Raw genomic sequence first — 16,277 nt, 5'->3', positions numbered from 1 at the left:
ATCTCAGTCTTTGTTCTCTGGTGCCGGTGGACTTTTGGTATTTTATTGCATTAAATAATTTAATATAATAAGAATTGTTTTCTCATAGACTGTCTTTTACACTTGTTGCTCATAACTGGACTAAAATAAGGTGAATCACGAACCAAACTAAGCGATGTATTTTTTTGGGAGTCTCCCCTATTTAATTAACAAAGTGCCTATTGGTGCGGAATTCCGTGGCAATAAGATCTGCACTATTGGTACGGAATTCCGTGGCAATAAGATCGGCACTATTGGTACGGAATTCCTTGGCAATAAGATTGGCACTATTAGTACGGAATTCCGTGGCAATAAGATTGGCACTATTGTTACAGATCCATGTCCCCAGCCTTAATAGTACACACTCCTGATGTTCAAGTGTATTAGTGGTCCAGTGGTCCAGAGCTTTGCATTGCTGCTCTCCAAACAGTTTATTTACAAATTATTTACAATTTATCACAAAGTCACAAAGTTACTGACTTAACATACAGTGTCCACCGACTAAGCCACATCACGGATGCGCCGAGAGGGAGTAAGTGGACCGTGTGGGTCGTAAGGTGCGCTCCGTAAGAAATGCCAAAGACCAGAGGTGCCCACTCTGAGCAGTGTCCTATTTCCTCCCTGCCGCATTATGATTTAGTACAACGGGGGACGCAACCGTTCTTTTGCCCTGTTCCACCACTGACAAACATCCTTGTTTCCCTAATGCTACAGAATGGGAATAAACCATACGGAAAGAAACTTACGGAACATTTGTCTGTGGCAACAGTAGGCATACTTTTCCAGACAATTTTTTTCATACATTTCCAAACTATTGGTTTGGAATTCCATGGCCATAGCGTCATCCAGGTTGGCTATTCCTCCTTTGTCTCACCCCTCCATATTCACAAAGCCAATTGGAGCTTTAGCCTCATCAAATCTAGTGAACAACATCACGACACCAAGATAGTATGTCACTGTTACCCAGTTTGTTGGTGCTGTGGTTGATATAGTATGTTAGTGCTATGGGGGCGACAGTGGTACAGGAGGTAGAGAAGTCGTTTACTTTTTGAGCAAGACACTGAACCCCTAATTGCTCCTGATGTGCAGTGTGCCATCAGTGTGAATGTAAAATGTGTATACATCCTTGTAAGTCGCTTTGGAAAAAAACGTCTGCTAAAAAATGACAAATTAAAAAAAAAAAAAAAAAAACGACTATGACAGCAATGAATTCATGGAATAGATTGCTGGCAGTGCTGACGTCGAAATCCTTCCTGTTTACTCCCGTCCTCTTTGTCCTGGTCCCCTCAGCTTCTTGCCAAGTCTCCATTAGAGCACAGGGAGCTATTTATGCACTTCAAAGGTAAGGCAGGCTCCTCCAAGCCAGTCAGATGATTTGAATAAGATGAATGTTGTTAACGACAGGCCATGTTGTCCCACAGTGGAATCCCAGTTATGTTAAGACTTATTCAGCTGAGCAGAGATGATGAGGGAGGGGGGGGGTTCCCGTTCCACTGATCAACTCAAAGACCGGCTACTGACTACTTTCTTTCCCCCCCCGGTGCATCAAACTGCCTTTTGAATAGGGTTTTGTACTTAGCAGACGGAAAATTCAGGTATCTTTCAAGGCCTTTGTCGTAGTCTGGAGGCAACCTGACACCAAATTCATGCACCTGGAAGGAAAGAGTCAGACACAGTGTATTGCTTGGCTCCGTTAATAAAAGATTTATAGGAGCCACTGCCCAAACACATTATTAAGTATTCATTTATTTTTTAGGGTGGTGCAGTCTCCCACAGGGTAGAAGGATGAACCTCTCTAATCAATGGATGGTAGTGAGGATAGCAAATAAGCGAGTAGAAGAAGACAAAACGATTTGGCATGCACGCTCCTATCGTTGTTAAGTAATGCAACTTTATGTCATCCCTTACTCTGACAAACATAGACGCGCACATACACACTCATTCACACACACACACACACTCATTCACACACACACACTCATTCACACACACAGATACACACACACACTTATTCACACACACAGATACACACATACAGATACACACATACACTTATTCACACACACAGATACACACACTCATTCACACACACAGATACACACATACAGATACACACACACACACACACTCATTCACACACACAGATACACACACTTATTCACACACACAGATACACACATACACGTATTCACACACACAGACACACACACTCATTCACACACACAGATACACACATACACTCATTCAAACACTCATTCACACACACAGACACACAGATACTTAAAGCTCTCTCATTCTTATTTGCATTATGTGCCCTCCCTCCTCCTTCAGAATTCTGAATGATCAGGTCAGTATAGATTGACCTGCTCCTTCTCATCCCCAGCAGCTTGATTGCAGACACTCTGAGATTTATGCCTATTTTCTGAATAATTGCATATGTATGGAAGCCTATGTGCCTTCAATGGCTCTAGGGCTGGATGCTGGGAGAGGAGTCGGTCCTGTGTCTGTCTCCGGGAGGTTTCCACGGAAGGTGCCGGAAGGCGGTTGGTTGGCTCATTAGAGCTGGGGGTAAGGGCAGCAGTGGAGAAGCCATCATTAGATTCCCCAAAGAGCCCCGCGGATTCTTACTCTCTTCCCTCAGCTCGTCTTCAAATCTCTCTCTCTCTCTCTCGCTCTCTCTCTCTCTCTCTCTCTCTCTCTCTCTTACATACCACTCCAAGCAACCACATCACAAACCCAGAGTGCCAGACATCCCAAGGTGAAGTGTATGTGGGTGTACAGCGTTGGGGAGTAACTTCTTACATGAAACAGAGCTATGTAATGTAATCCGTTACAGTTATAGAGAAAAACAAACATGTAAAATGACTGTTCTTAATCAAAATGTTGGTGAATAAAGGGGTTACATCCGAATATATTATTTTCGGTAAAAAGCTTTAAAGTTTATTTGGAGAAGACAACATTCATTCAGTTGCTTATCATCTTTTCGCCATCTAGACGAGCTCATTCGACTTATTTGGCAGTTCATATGCATTCACATTTTGAGCGTTGTTTTTTTATTGGTTCTCCTGTTAGAAAAAGAGTTTTACCTCAAAGATTGCCCCAAGTAGTGTTGTCGACCACTTGATGTCTCAAAAGCACCTAAAGTTGTGCTTGCATTCTGTACACTGAACACTGAACTGCTATTGGGACTCAGATGTCAATCATGTCATGTGTTGGGACAGGAAATACATGGAGGAAAAAGAGCTATGACTGTGGAGGTCAAAGTTTCAATTTACTTTAGTCCCGGAACCCTCCTCACACTCCCCTTAGACTCCTCCCACTCATCACACTATTACTGAGTTTCACACTTACCCTTGAACTCTTCAAACTCTCCTGTGTGCATCTCACACAAAGACATACATGCATCCAAAGACTCACACACACACACACATGCTCTTTTATAGAAGGAAACAATGTCGAGAGCTACCGTGTCTATCCATATAATTATGGTGTTAGACTAAAACTATCCCTGAGAATATCATGGAATGGGAACTCATCAAGCGCAGCTGGTGATTGCATCAAACATTGCACTGTGTATTTCACCATGGGCCTGGTCTCACCATGTTCTTCTCTCAGCCCCTGCAGTCATGTTTGAGAGCCAGGCCTTGTGGAGAATCAACAGCACCACAGGTACTCAGACTCTGAAATTTGCACATACACGTGAATTTAGTAATTTCACTCCATTTCCAGGCGGGGAGGCCCGGGTTTCCTAGAGGTGAGGATGCTTCCTGATGTGAGTGAACACACACACACACACACACACACACACACACAGGAAGCTTCCTGATGGGAGTGAAGATGCGTTCTTTGTGCGGAAGGTGAGAGAGGGACAAGGTTTTGAATTATTGAGCTGGAGGAGGGGTTTGCACATGCAAATAAGACTCATCTGACAAAAAAATAAAGTTTCAGAATGAAAGCGGAGACCATACACAGGGTGCCTGTGTGTGTAAAATATGAATTGCATATTTGAATGACAATAAGATGTTTATAAGGGTGGCCTGGTGACCGTTGATTTGCATAGATGACTGTGGTTGTGGGGTAACTGAAGACAATTAAGGAACTACTCTGCCGTCTATCTGACATCCATGACAGCGTAATATAGTCGTTTTACCATATTCATTGAATTGCAGTATTAGTACCCTTTTGGAGTTTAAAAAGTAGTGCTACTGTAGGTCTGTGAAATGACTGTTATTTTGCTAACCGCTTAGCAATTTGAGGCTAACCTTAACTCACCTAAACATACATCATTTAAATGTCAAGGACTTAGCCATATAAATGTAAATCATATGTGTGCATTTCAAGGCCTTGAACAAAGGAACATAAGTGTGGATACATTTGCAAAGCTCTCTATCTGAATAATTACACAAACAAATGACACACATTGGTAAGGTTGTGAAGGACAGCTGAAGGACACCTCTGCCTTGTTAAGAGCCATTAAGTATCGGCTATGAAGAAAGGTGTCTGATCCTCATCCAGTCCATTTAAACCATACAAAGCAAACTAAAATCGTATGCAAAATAATGGGGTTGACGGCGGGCGCTGATTGAAAATTCCTTCGAGTGAAGTCGCTGTGGAGCCACACGACGAACATGATCGAGTCTCTCTTTTCCTCCCCTATCCTGATTCTCAAGGGGTTAACAGTTGATGGAGTAGCGGTGTGTGTGTATTAACATCTGTAAATGACAGAGCCCGGGCCTGTGCGAGAATGATAAATCCCTCGGCGGAGAGCTGCCTTGATAAAATAAATGGAGTCGGAGGCGCGCATGCTCTGCGGCAATGTACGCCGACCTGTGAAGATGGTCGGGACAGGTAATTGGTTGGATGCAGAGTGTAATTCAGCCCCAACAAATCCATTTCACAGCTGGCACCCCATCTGAGGAAGTGGATAGGGGGAAGGGTGAGAGACAGATTGAGATGGAATATAATGATGGTGGGTGGATGGGTGGGTATGTGTGTGTGTGGGCAGGGGGTAAGGGGGGGCAGGTGGTGCTGTGGGAGAATTGGGCTTGCGGAGAAAATAAAATGAAACATGGAGTATTGGGTGAGGGAGAATGGAGAATGGGTTGAGGAGGGGGATGCTGTATATTAGGGATTTGGAAAGCTACAGAAATAAGAATGTAGAGGCAATGATAAAAAGGGTATATAAAAAAAAGGAAAAGATGAATGTGCGTTAGTGAGATAGAGGTATGAAGCATTGTGTTTTTAGAGGCATGTGGAATATATAATCACAGACATGGGGTCCACATCTCCCCTTTAGATGTCAAGTGGCTGAGGGGTCAAGTTGGTTGTCTCGCCAATATCAATGACAAAATACCCAGTTTTGCTCACTCTGTTACTTGTTTGAAGGTTCTTTAAAAATCTTTTTAAAATATATGAAAGATTCGTTATTTCCACGATTTCACCATCATTTAGAATGAAAACCATCCTACCAGCCTCTGTGGGTATATTTGAGGTGAGACAGGCGTGCTTGGAGGCAAGTCTCGTAAAGCTGCCCCAGCCACATATTTGTTATGCAAAGCTGCTCCCCTCCTCTTGCCTTGTCTGCCCAAGCACAATGGGGCAGCCCATTTTCCCAGGGTCCTTAGTCCCTGCAGCCTGGGGGGAGAACAGGCCACTGGCTTGACCATGCTGACCTCTGTCCCACTGCTGCTAATGCACACACACACACAGGCAGAGAGTGAGAGAGAGAGAGAGAGAGATACGCACAGAAGCAGCTGCCCCTGCTGAGCCAGTCTCTTCACCGATCATCAATATTCATGCTTCATACAAAATTCATTCACATCACCAAGGTCCACAGCAGCGCAGAGCTACCACGATCTAATGGGGTGTCCAGTGTCACGTTTTCATTTTGTAGTAAATGAAAGTTCTACCCCATCTTCAACATTTGTTTGGAGAACCTAACCTGCATGTATGACATTTGCGTTTATTTTCCAAAATGGAAAATATAATTCTAAAAAATACAGCACAAATTAAATGATTTTACTGTGTGCATTGTTTATTGGTGGCCTTTTGTCTTTCAAAATGGCAGCGGCTTGGCCCTGCACAAGCCTGGCAGCAATAACTATTGTACATGCAGGTTTTATGTGTTTCCGCCGACACAGTTGTTGAGTGAACAATAACAACTCCACCCAGCAGCCCAATATGATTGACTCTACTGTGCAAGTTGCATCTCGTTCTTAATAACCCTGTGTCTTTGGTTGAAATGATATAACTTAGCAGAGGGCCTCTACATCTTAAATATGTCAGTAATGTATCTCTCCACTGTTCGGGACTTGTATGCACCCAACATTGGAATGTGACTCTTCTAGAACTCTGCATGGACATGCTCAGCTATCTGCTTTGGCTTCTCTTGACTACACTGGACACTAAAACTGTCAGGGCAGTGAAATTCTGCTCGGAAAACAATGTGAGTTACAGCTTCATGAATCTCGGCAGACATGATGAAATGCAAAATGATTATGTTATGTGGCAGAAGTTAGCACAAAGCTCAACGAGAGGAACCTTCTGGTCAAACTAGGTTTTTAAACCTACACATATTCAAAAATCTAATAATGATAAAATAAGTAATGAATAAAAGTGTAATAGACTCAGTTAACCAAAAAGAATGTATCAGATGAAAATGTAACTGGAGTTAATTAAGTCTTTGTGGTACAATCAGGTCAGTGGTCACCGCTGTCAAATGTGTCTGGCAACAGAGGCTGAATGTCTGTCTTCAAAAGGGCACCCTAGTTGACAGCGTTGAGCCATTTTCAACTGTGCTGTCGCTTTGTATGCAGAGTGAAAACGTAGGCAAATTCCAGACCAGTAGCTGGACTGTATTTACATTGTTTCACATTTGTTTGGTTTTTCTCCTCTGTCTGTGGTTGGTTAGTGAGTTTTTTTGGTTCAGTTTTTTTTGTCTTTGGCTTCTATTTAAAGAATAGTTTCTTCAACAATGACATTTGAGCAGTAAACAAACAGGTCATTTGACCTATTTAACAATGTAGAAGCAATGGAAAATGTACATGTGTGTAGCCTACCCTCAACCTCAAAACTGTACGCACCTTACTTCTGAGATAAATATTTTCATAAACTTAATATTCAGCACAATAAGGTAATCTGCATTTTTTGTTTACTACATATGTCTGTTGTGTCAGAGTAAGGGGAAATGCCTAAGAAACAAAACAGTGTTGCTGTGAGACGGTGGTTAACTGAAGCAGACAAATTATCCATCATCGCCTAGATAACATTACATAGATAACATTTTGATGTTTGAGAGAAGATAGAGATTATATTCTTGCTATTATCATGATTTTTACTGTTGGCAAGGCTATACAATAACATCTTGTGGGCCCTAATATTAGTCTGTGCTTCATTAAATTCAGCAGGAACACCAAAATTGAGTTCCATTACTGGTAGTTTTGTATGGACCCCATTCATCATGAAATATTAATATGGGCCAATTTCAGAAAAGGGAAATATTTCTTAGGCTATTGGTATCAGGTTTATTATAATTTAAGATAATTCTCACTTCAGAGCAAATTTAACTGAAGTGGTGCCATGGTGTTCATCTCTGGAGCATGCCACTCTGAAGATTCAATAATGCAGCATAACAATGTAACCTGAACTATGGTTAGAGGAAGATTATGTTGACCACTTTATGGCAATGTTACTTTGTGTCCATGTGCCTTCCAGATGATAGACTGATCAATGCTGCTTATCCACGATTTGTTTTGATATCTGAAGTATTGTAGGACTTTAAATATTCCGCGTCAATTCTCGGAGGCAACCATTTTGAAACAGGCGGAGGAAGTGGTCTTTGAGCTGATCTCATACTCTTCCTGCGTTATTCTGTAGCTTACTCGGTACAGGGAGGAGGGATATGTTAGCGATTGAAGAAAATGGCGACCGTGCAGGACAAATGTCTCCCCTCCTAGATTCAGCTGCGTTGAATTTCCTCAGCCTTACAACCTGTTTTCATTAATTCTCTGATGCACTTTAATCTTCAAGAGGTATGTTAATATACAGGAATATTTGTGTTGTACCTGGTGTCGTTGATTTCAGGCAACTGCTATCAAAAATAACTTGCCGATGATCTTGAGCTTGGTGTAGTATGCACAGTGGTCTCAACCGTAGGCTAGCAACTGTGCTGTTGAAAGTTACCTTTTGGCGAAGTGTTCTCGGAGAAAATATCCTTTATACATGCAAGGAAACGTAGTTGGAAGTGTTAAAACAGCTATTTTAAGAATGTCCAATATAGATGTTTTGACTACACAGAATAGGTAACTTGTCGAATGTGTGTCGAAGTGAAATTTTTTGACTGTTTCAGTAGGTCCATACCTAGCAATAGCTAGCTGTTTACATTGCTTACTCCTGAGTGGTAACGTTGATGCTTTCCTAATGCAATTTATGACATGGTTAGGTCATTACTATTGTTAAGTAATATTCACGTATGCACATTTTTAATTAACGTTATTTTGTTGTGTAACTTTCTTACTAGGTTACTTCGATTTTCGGATGACCTAAACGAGTTGCTCGATAGCTTAGCTTGAATAGCTTTTAGCGTTTTCCCTTGAGTGGGGGTTGGTTTCCCGATTGCAGTTGTTGTAGCAAACGCACTTCATACTCATTACATTAGCACTTGCTACCGTAATACTGAAATCAGTAGCAAGCAAACTTAATTAAACATTAAGGAGCTTGTTTATGAATCGTGTTTTGCAGTAGGGTTTTAAGTCCAGCACATTGGTAAGGTTAAATTGCAACTGGGAAACAAGTGGGATCCTAGCTAATGTTGCTTATGAAAGGTTACCATACGGAATGTTCGAGGGAACCAATCAGTTTATGGGTGCAGTCTAATGTAAGACACCGTTAATACCTTTTAGAATGCTTCTCCAACCTTACTTATTTTAGCTTACGTTGACCAGTTATGCATGTCTGCATGCGGCTGTTCACAATAGCGAGCTAGCCGTAGCCCTTGAGGTAATTGATATCACTCGTTATGTTGTACATTTGCATGCTTAATGTCACTTTATTAACTTTTCTAAAATGTCCGGCATGTTTCTCTGTCTCCTGCGTGACGTTGGTTTGATTGCAGTTGCAGACATTTGCTTAAGCAAGCTGCGACGCACCTATTTCGGTTCGCACAGAATAGAAGGATGCATGAAATGTACCTTTGAAAACAGCGAAGGTCAACTGTTTAGCTCTGAGCTCATATAACTTGGCTGACTTTTTAATGTAGCTAACGGATGCATTAATCAACTGACGTCCCCTGTTATTAGCAATTTTATGAGTTAATCCTGAATCATTCCATACTTTCGATGGTAGCGAGCTAATATAGCTATTCTATAGTTAATGTCGGGATATGTCTCCTAGTTTGTCCGGTCTAGAACGCGGGCTGACTAGCTAGCGAAATACGCAGCGCCGGTGTTGCGCAGTATGGCCCATTCACACGTACGCGTTTCAGGCTTCAACGGAGACGCTTCTCATTCACTTTGAATGCAGTGACGTCATGCGTTGCCGAACTGAATAGTGTGCAAGTGACACTGGTCATTTTGTATGCCGTGGATTAGCATTTTTGCAAGTTCCGGTTGTTAAAAAAAAATCACTGAGAATGAATGGGGTTTTGGAAAATCGACAAAATAACGTGGTAGTTTAGTAACTGCTTGATACTCCACATTCAATTGTTTAATAACATGTGTAAATCCTCTCTGTATAGACTTTAAACCCATTATATCTGTAAAAGTTATTTGTTTTATATTTATTTTTCTGATGACAATAAGTTACAAAAGACTGACTTATAACTACATTTTAACTCGCTAAATGGTTTGCGTAGATTACATACTGATGATTCGAAACCTTTTTTATCCATTTGGACCCAGGAAGTTTTAATACTAACACTCAACTACACGCTTGTATATTTTATTGTGGTCCCAGTGCTTTGCTTTCCTTGTCCCTGCTTATACTAAAAAGTTGAACGCTTTTCAAGCGGCAGCCAATTCAATCATATTATGCAAATATTCCAGTGCCTGCATCGGCCAATCAAATGCTATATGCAAATATTTCTGAGAAGTATGGCCGATCAAACTGTTTTCGTATATAAATGTAATTTGAAGGGCTTTTTCTGTTCAAAGAGAAAATGATACTGTACAATCTACCTTTCTATTGTAACCAAAAATATGTCCGAGTTGATTTGCAAGGCATCTGTTAGCACTTTATCCTTCATTAGCAAGCCAACTACCCACATAGTAGACAAACAGAAGTTAAACAGCGACCTTAAACTGCATCCCTTTCCTCTCTCGTAGACATAGGGTGCTAAAGTAATCAATCTGTATTTAGCTAGCTACACCCATTTTGTTAGCGTTTCAGCCCTGGGTTGTATATTGTAGCGTTAATTGTTTTCAGTTCAGGCTAGCCAGCATCAACACGTTACAAAACTGTTTCTGATCATCAACATTAACTGGGTCATGTATGGCAGTCAAATTATTATTATTATTCCCTAAGGAATTAAGCATGTGTATGTACATTTAACTGTGTACATTCATCAGCCAGCTAAAGTTTCCACGTTCACAAAATCATTTGTTCGGATAGGCTATCCTAAGTTAATTGAAGAAGGCAATTTTGCCACTAGAATTTGTTGTTTGATTTAAATACATACTGTTGCCTCTATTTGATCAGAGATGTAACTGACCCATGATATCCTAGATTCAGTAGAATTAACTGAGGTGGTTGGTAAATGTCAGGTAGCCAACTCCAAGCTTTGTTCCTCCAACGAAGTCCCTGCTTTGAGTTAAAAATACAAGTAGTGCTGCAGTGTATTGATGCGATCTAATATAGTAACATTTCGCACGAGTTTAACTGTAAGTAAAGCAGTTCGCTCTCTTATGCCTGACTGTTTGTCTTGTTCTTATGCTTTTTGTCAATGTCAGTTTTGTTTCTAATAACGATTTCTTTGTTTTTAGAGAATTGGACGCTTTTGCCACCAAAGACACTGAAGAGAAACATTACAGGTCAGTACCTTTCACATAAAGCAGAGCAATATGAGCAGATGCTATGTGGTCAGTGGTGTCTTTTCAAAAGTGTGTGCCCTTCTAGTTTATTCTTTTTCCTGCCTGTGTTGGACTCCCATCACTAGTCTAAAGCTGTGTCAAAGCAGCGGCAACAGCAGCAGCTGCTTGTGTAAGCACATGTAGTTCCGTTCGAATTAAAGGGGGTGCGAACTGCTGAGTAAGCGTAACCATTTTAAAACGCAGAATGTAAACGGTGTTTGTATAGCTCATTGTACCTATACAGTATAGAGGTCAGAGAGGTAACAAAAGCCTTGCCTCACCCCCACATTTGTACTTTGAAATTGAGTTCAAAAACCTTTTTCTCATTCACTTAGGAAAGAACTCAGTCCATAGGCCCCTGCCTCTTATTGTTCTTCATTATTTTTCTCTTTAATGAGTGAATTAACTGGACAGGCCAGGATCAATATAATTGTGTAAAATATCTAAGTGAGGAACCAAATTATTTTAAATGCATTGGAAAATGGAAACAAACTTAAAAATAGACTGTTGTGGATCTTTTAAATAGTCCTGTCAAAATTGACACTTCAATGCACATTCATTTTTGTGTTTAATTTGAAATATAACAAAAGATGCCTTTCAAGCTGCCATTTTGATGGCCTTGATGGTTTTATTTTAAATCTGTGGTTCACAGGAGTTTTTTAAGTTAGAGATGCTATTAAACAATAGTATTTTAAGTTTAAATATACATAAATTCTGTGATTTAACATTTAAATGTCAATTATTACAAGCCTCAGTCCTTAGAAGGAATAAATAGATCACTCGTGTTAAATCACAGGATATTGAGAGATTAATCAGTGCATTATGTATCCATTGATTCTAGTTGTAATGTGAAGTCAAACAATTCCTATAATGTTTAATTAGCACCTTTGCCGCTTTCAGTGTCCTGCTGTTGAATATCTGAATCTGTTTCTTAAAATGCTTATGAAGTACAATATGACTAAGACAAGAGATACTATTCTCTTATCGGAGATATGAACATTGCCCTTGTTGACGATGTGTTCCGCCCACACATAGAAGAAAAAAGAAACATTCCATAAACATCACATAGACATTATTGGTTCATGTGTTTAAACATAAGATAAAAAGAAGATAGGATGAAAGCCATTCAAAGTCTGCTACTATGCAATGGATGTGCTCACCAACCACCAGCAAGGCTTGTTAACAAGTGACATGGGTCCTAACATGTCCAGTGCCCTCTCTTCACCTGCGGTTCAGATAGGAATTCCTTTCATCTCCTAAAACATACAGAAACAAGCACATCCTCACATTGATTGCTTGTCTAAGAGTGACTTAACCTAAACATTGAGCTTGTCCAACCTCAATGCCAGCTGACAACAACTGCTTAGGATTTTGTGATCAATATCACTAAGCTCAGACTCCCCAGCTTTGCTTATTTATAGCAAATTCATAAAGACGCTACCAACTCGGCAATGTTAAAATTCACTCTGCCTTCTGGTATTAAGAATTATTGTTAAAGCTATGTCTTCCACTTTAAGCAGAATCACGTCTATTGGCCAAGTAAGTTTGCACAAACAAAGAATTTGACTCCGGGTTCAGTGGCTTTCGGTGTACTTACACAAAATATACGACACAACATAATACAACATGACAGTCTAAGAAATCTAAAAAATGTATACAGGGATGAATGGCTATATACACACAGGAGCTGTGAACTGGAAACACAACAAATAGTGCATGGAAGTGGAGAGTGCTAGAAGTGCAGAGATAAATAGTAAGAGAATGATGTAAAAAGTACAGTATAGCCTGTTAAGATACACACCAAAGGGTGGAATGTATTTCACATTTTATATTTGAGAATAAAATGAATACATATGATTTGTAGGTGTAATTGTACAGTGGTTGTTATAGCGATCCAGGGGTATTGCACAGTGAGGTAGCTAGTCACAGAATACTGGTCACAGAATACTAAAATTTGGTTTGTCAGTTATCATGGTCCTATATTTTCAGGGAAATAAATCAGTATCCAGAGTTGTTTGGTGAAATGCTACCTACTGTTGGTTGGTTGTATCCCATTCTATTTGCACGGTTTTACCTGAAATGCTGGTATGTCTAGCTTGTCTAGAATTTCGAGGTGTCTGCCAGCCATCTATCTTGCGTTGCCTTGTGTTAGCAAGCTAACCACTAACAAAGTAGACCGCTTACTAGTGAGGTTAAACAGTGGCCAGCAAACCATAGCAACATGATTGGTTATTTACCTGTCAATTGTACTCTAACATCTGCGTTAGCTAAGGCATTATCAACACCCAATCAAACGCTGGTCATGCGGACAAATCACAAATGGGGTTTCATAGGCAGTCTGCTGGAAATTAGCTTAACCTTTTACTTTTCAAAAAAATTATGAATTCTCAACTTCTCTGAAAACCCAAAAGTCAACTAGTCAACCAGTTGCATTCCTGTAAATGGCTAGTGAGCTCCACACTCACTATTTCACTACACAGAGTGTAGTCTCTTTCGGAGAGCTAAAGTTTCCCTTTGCGATTGAGGTATGAGAATGGCGAAGACTAAAATAAAAATGTATACTGTTCAGTCGGTAGTCATTGAAGTTCGGAAGGAACACGCAAACTCTGCAACCCAGTCTGAATGACTCAGGTCAGAGACACCATATTAGGAAATACGTTTTTGTTTCCTTTTGATAATTCTTGATCAGAACATTCATGGGTCTGAAGTGTCTGTTTCATTGGAGAGTTTTTCTCAAAGATCATTCTAAGGTGACATGGGGTCTTGCTCTTTTTGATTCTGACTAATGGTCCTCTCAGCTGTGATTGTTCCTCGTTCATAAACAGATGCGCCTCTCTTTGTGTGTGTGAGTGTTTGTGTGTCTCTGTGTGTGTGTGTGTGTGTGTGTGTGTGTGTGTGTGTGTGTGTGAGGGAGAGAGCGAGGCTCCTGTTGTGGAGATGGCCATCTGGTTAAACACTTATGGGACAAAGAGGCTTGGCTGGGGGAGGGGGAGTGGGGTGGTTTGAGGCTCCAAGGAAAGTACATTCTCTGCCCTCAGTTTCTGGAGGTGATGTGTGTGTGTGTGTGTGTGTGTGTATATATATGCTTTATAAGAGAAGAGCAAATGCTGCATTGCAGAACAGAACACTTCAAGGACTTGCAAAAACATTGTCTTAAATTGAAAAAAGAGAACATCTATAATCTTAACCTTGATAACCAGATGTCAATGCAGTGGGCCAAGTCTGTGTTTAGTCTGCGGAGCCTGAAATTCCATGGTATAATTATCTGGAGTTTATGTGATTGGATATCCCTTGTTACTACTTCACTTCCCGAATTGATAAACTTGATGTCAAAACAAAAGGGTATTTCAGTGGGAAGTTGTTTCCATGGTATCTGGAACTATTTGTAGGATTTGTTGTCTTGGAGAGTTGCACCAGTACAGTGTGATCAGGCAAGCTCATGCCAAGGAGACCATGGTTAAGGTCAAACATTTATCATGTGAGTGGTTGACCTAAGATGAACTAACACACCGAGAGCTACAGCTCCAGTGACATTTGTAGCATTTTTGTTTTTTTGTTTTGTCTTTGAAATGAGAGCTGTTGTCAAGTTGTTTCCCCTGCACAACTTGAGGGCGAGAGAGAGAGAGAGAACACTTGGCTCTGGTGGCGCGATGGCTTAACTCCATTCACCACTGCGTGATGCCCGCTGTTCCGTGGTTTAAAGTGTTTAGTAAAGTGTGCAACATCCCTGGCAATTATCAGCTTTGGGAAATACATGCGAAAAAGCCGAGTGCTACTTGCATTGGACACGGACTCAAGCGCAAAAGCAGTCTGTTGGTTTTGTGAGAACCAGTAGCCTTGAATGAATGGTCATGCTGACTTGGTAGCAGTACTGATAACATCGAACATCTTGTACAAATTGTGCAAATGGTTTTAGATATGAGTAGAAAAGATCCCCTTTGTCAGGCATATTGAATTGTTTCTAATCAGTGATCATTTGCATGCATTTGTAGTGGGACCACTTGGATAGGTGGCACTGGGAGAACTAATGGATAAGGGTCTGACCCACAGAATCAGTTAGCTGTTTATAGAGTAGCAATTTACCAGTTAAATCCCTTAAGGAGATTAGGTGGAGCTTTCTCCTGTTTTTCTAATTGCATTAGTGCATCATTTGTTTGGTTGTGCTTCAAGGAACCAACCGAAGGTGAAGGGGCTCTAGGTTGCCTTTTTAAAAAAAAACCGTGTGAGGAAAAATGGGGCCTGTTTGGATTAATAGATAAACAAGTGTCTTATTTACCGTGTGACCTTCCCCCTTTCCAGGGAAATCACACAGTTACAAGGACAGGAAAAGCAGTCAATGGAAGAGCGTCTGCAGAGCGACGAGCCGAGACTGACGTGAAGGTAGGTTTGTTTACACGGACACTACTCAAGTCATTCAAACGATGTCTTTTAAAGCTACCTTTTATATCTGAACTGGAACGTTCCGTCAAAACATTAAGCCGTCTATTGCATGTTTACGGAGTTTAGATGTTTCTGTTCAATTAAGGCAACGTTGTGTGCTTTTTTTTTTATTTTGTCTAGCTCACAATTCTGCTTGTCTGTTATTGCTCCATTGGATTATACTCCTGTTCTGGGCTTTTGTTCGTGGCTTTCAAATGGACTAACTGTATGTATAGAAGCTCAGGTAGCGTCTGGTGAGCAATCGGTATTAATAGTGGTGGTGGTTGCATTTTAACATGTTTTTCCGCTGGCGGGGACCGAAATGCTGATAGCGGTCCCCTTATCTCTGACCTTGTCTTCGCTGTGCCTTCGGTGGCTTAGGCCCAGAGCCAGTGGTGTGACTGACGCGCAAACTGAGCAGTCCAGTCGGTCAAAGCCAGTTCTAGTGACATGCCAGCAATAGGATTACATGCACAAGGAAACTTATGTTATTTTTCCATCTGTGTGACGTTTACAAAAAAAAAAAACATAGTGTCATTATTGGAGACGGTCAGCATTGAAACCCGAAAACCTAGTTTCTAAGTCACCTCAATGACATTTCATCATTGTCATTGAGACTCAAACATTAATGCATTAACCTTTTAAAATATGTCTGCGTGTCTCTTGTAGCTCTCATTGTCTATATTCCATACCTGTGCATTGGTGGCAAGTGGATAAGCTATGAATTGTTTTGTTGGGGAACTCTTAAAGGGGTAGAATCAAGTTTCTAGTCTTAGT

General features: G+C 40.7%; 1 protein-coding gene across 5 annotated transcripts in view; it reads left to right on the top strand.

Moving 5' to 3' along the window:
• LOC308379505 (trinucleotide repeat-containing gene 6A protein-like) overlaps positions 1–16,277 on the top strand; it is a 68,217-nt gene that overhangs the window by 26,442 nt on the left and 25,498 nt on the right. For 3 of the 5 annotated variants that reach the window (XM_080856676.1, XM_080856672.1, XM_080856674.1), the window contains exons 1-3: positions 7,914–8,048; positions 10,995–11,042; positions 15,381–15,461. The gene's annotated coding sequence lies outside the window, so the exon portion shown is untranslated. Of the gene's footprint in view, positions 1–7,913; positions 8,049–8,957; positions 9,016–10,994; positions 11,043–15,380; positions 15,462–16,277 lie in introns of those variants that run through there. The other 2 variants (XM_080856675.1, XM_080856673.1) reach the window with 2 other exon arrangements.

The sequence above is a fragment of the Sprattus sprattus genome, assembly GCF_963457725.1.
Source record: "Sprattus sprattus genome assembly, chromosome: 18".
Classification (NCBI taxonomy): Eukaryota; Metazoa; Chordata; class Actinopteri; order Clupeiformes; family Clupeidae; genus Sprattus; species Sprattus sprattus.
Note: the sequence above shows the minus strand (reverse complement) of the source record. Positions and strands in the feature narration are given on the sequence as shown.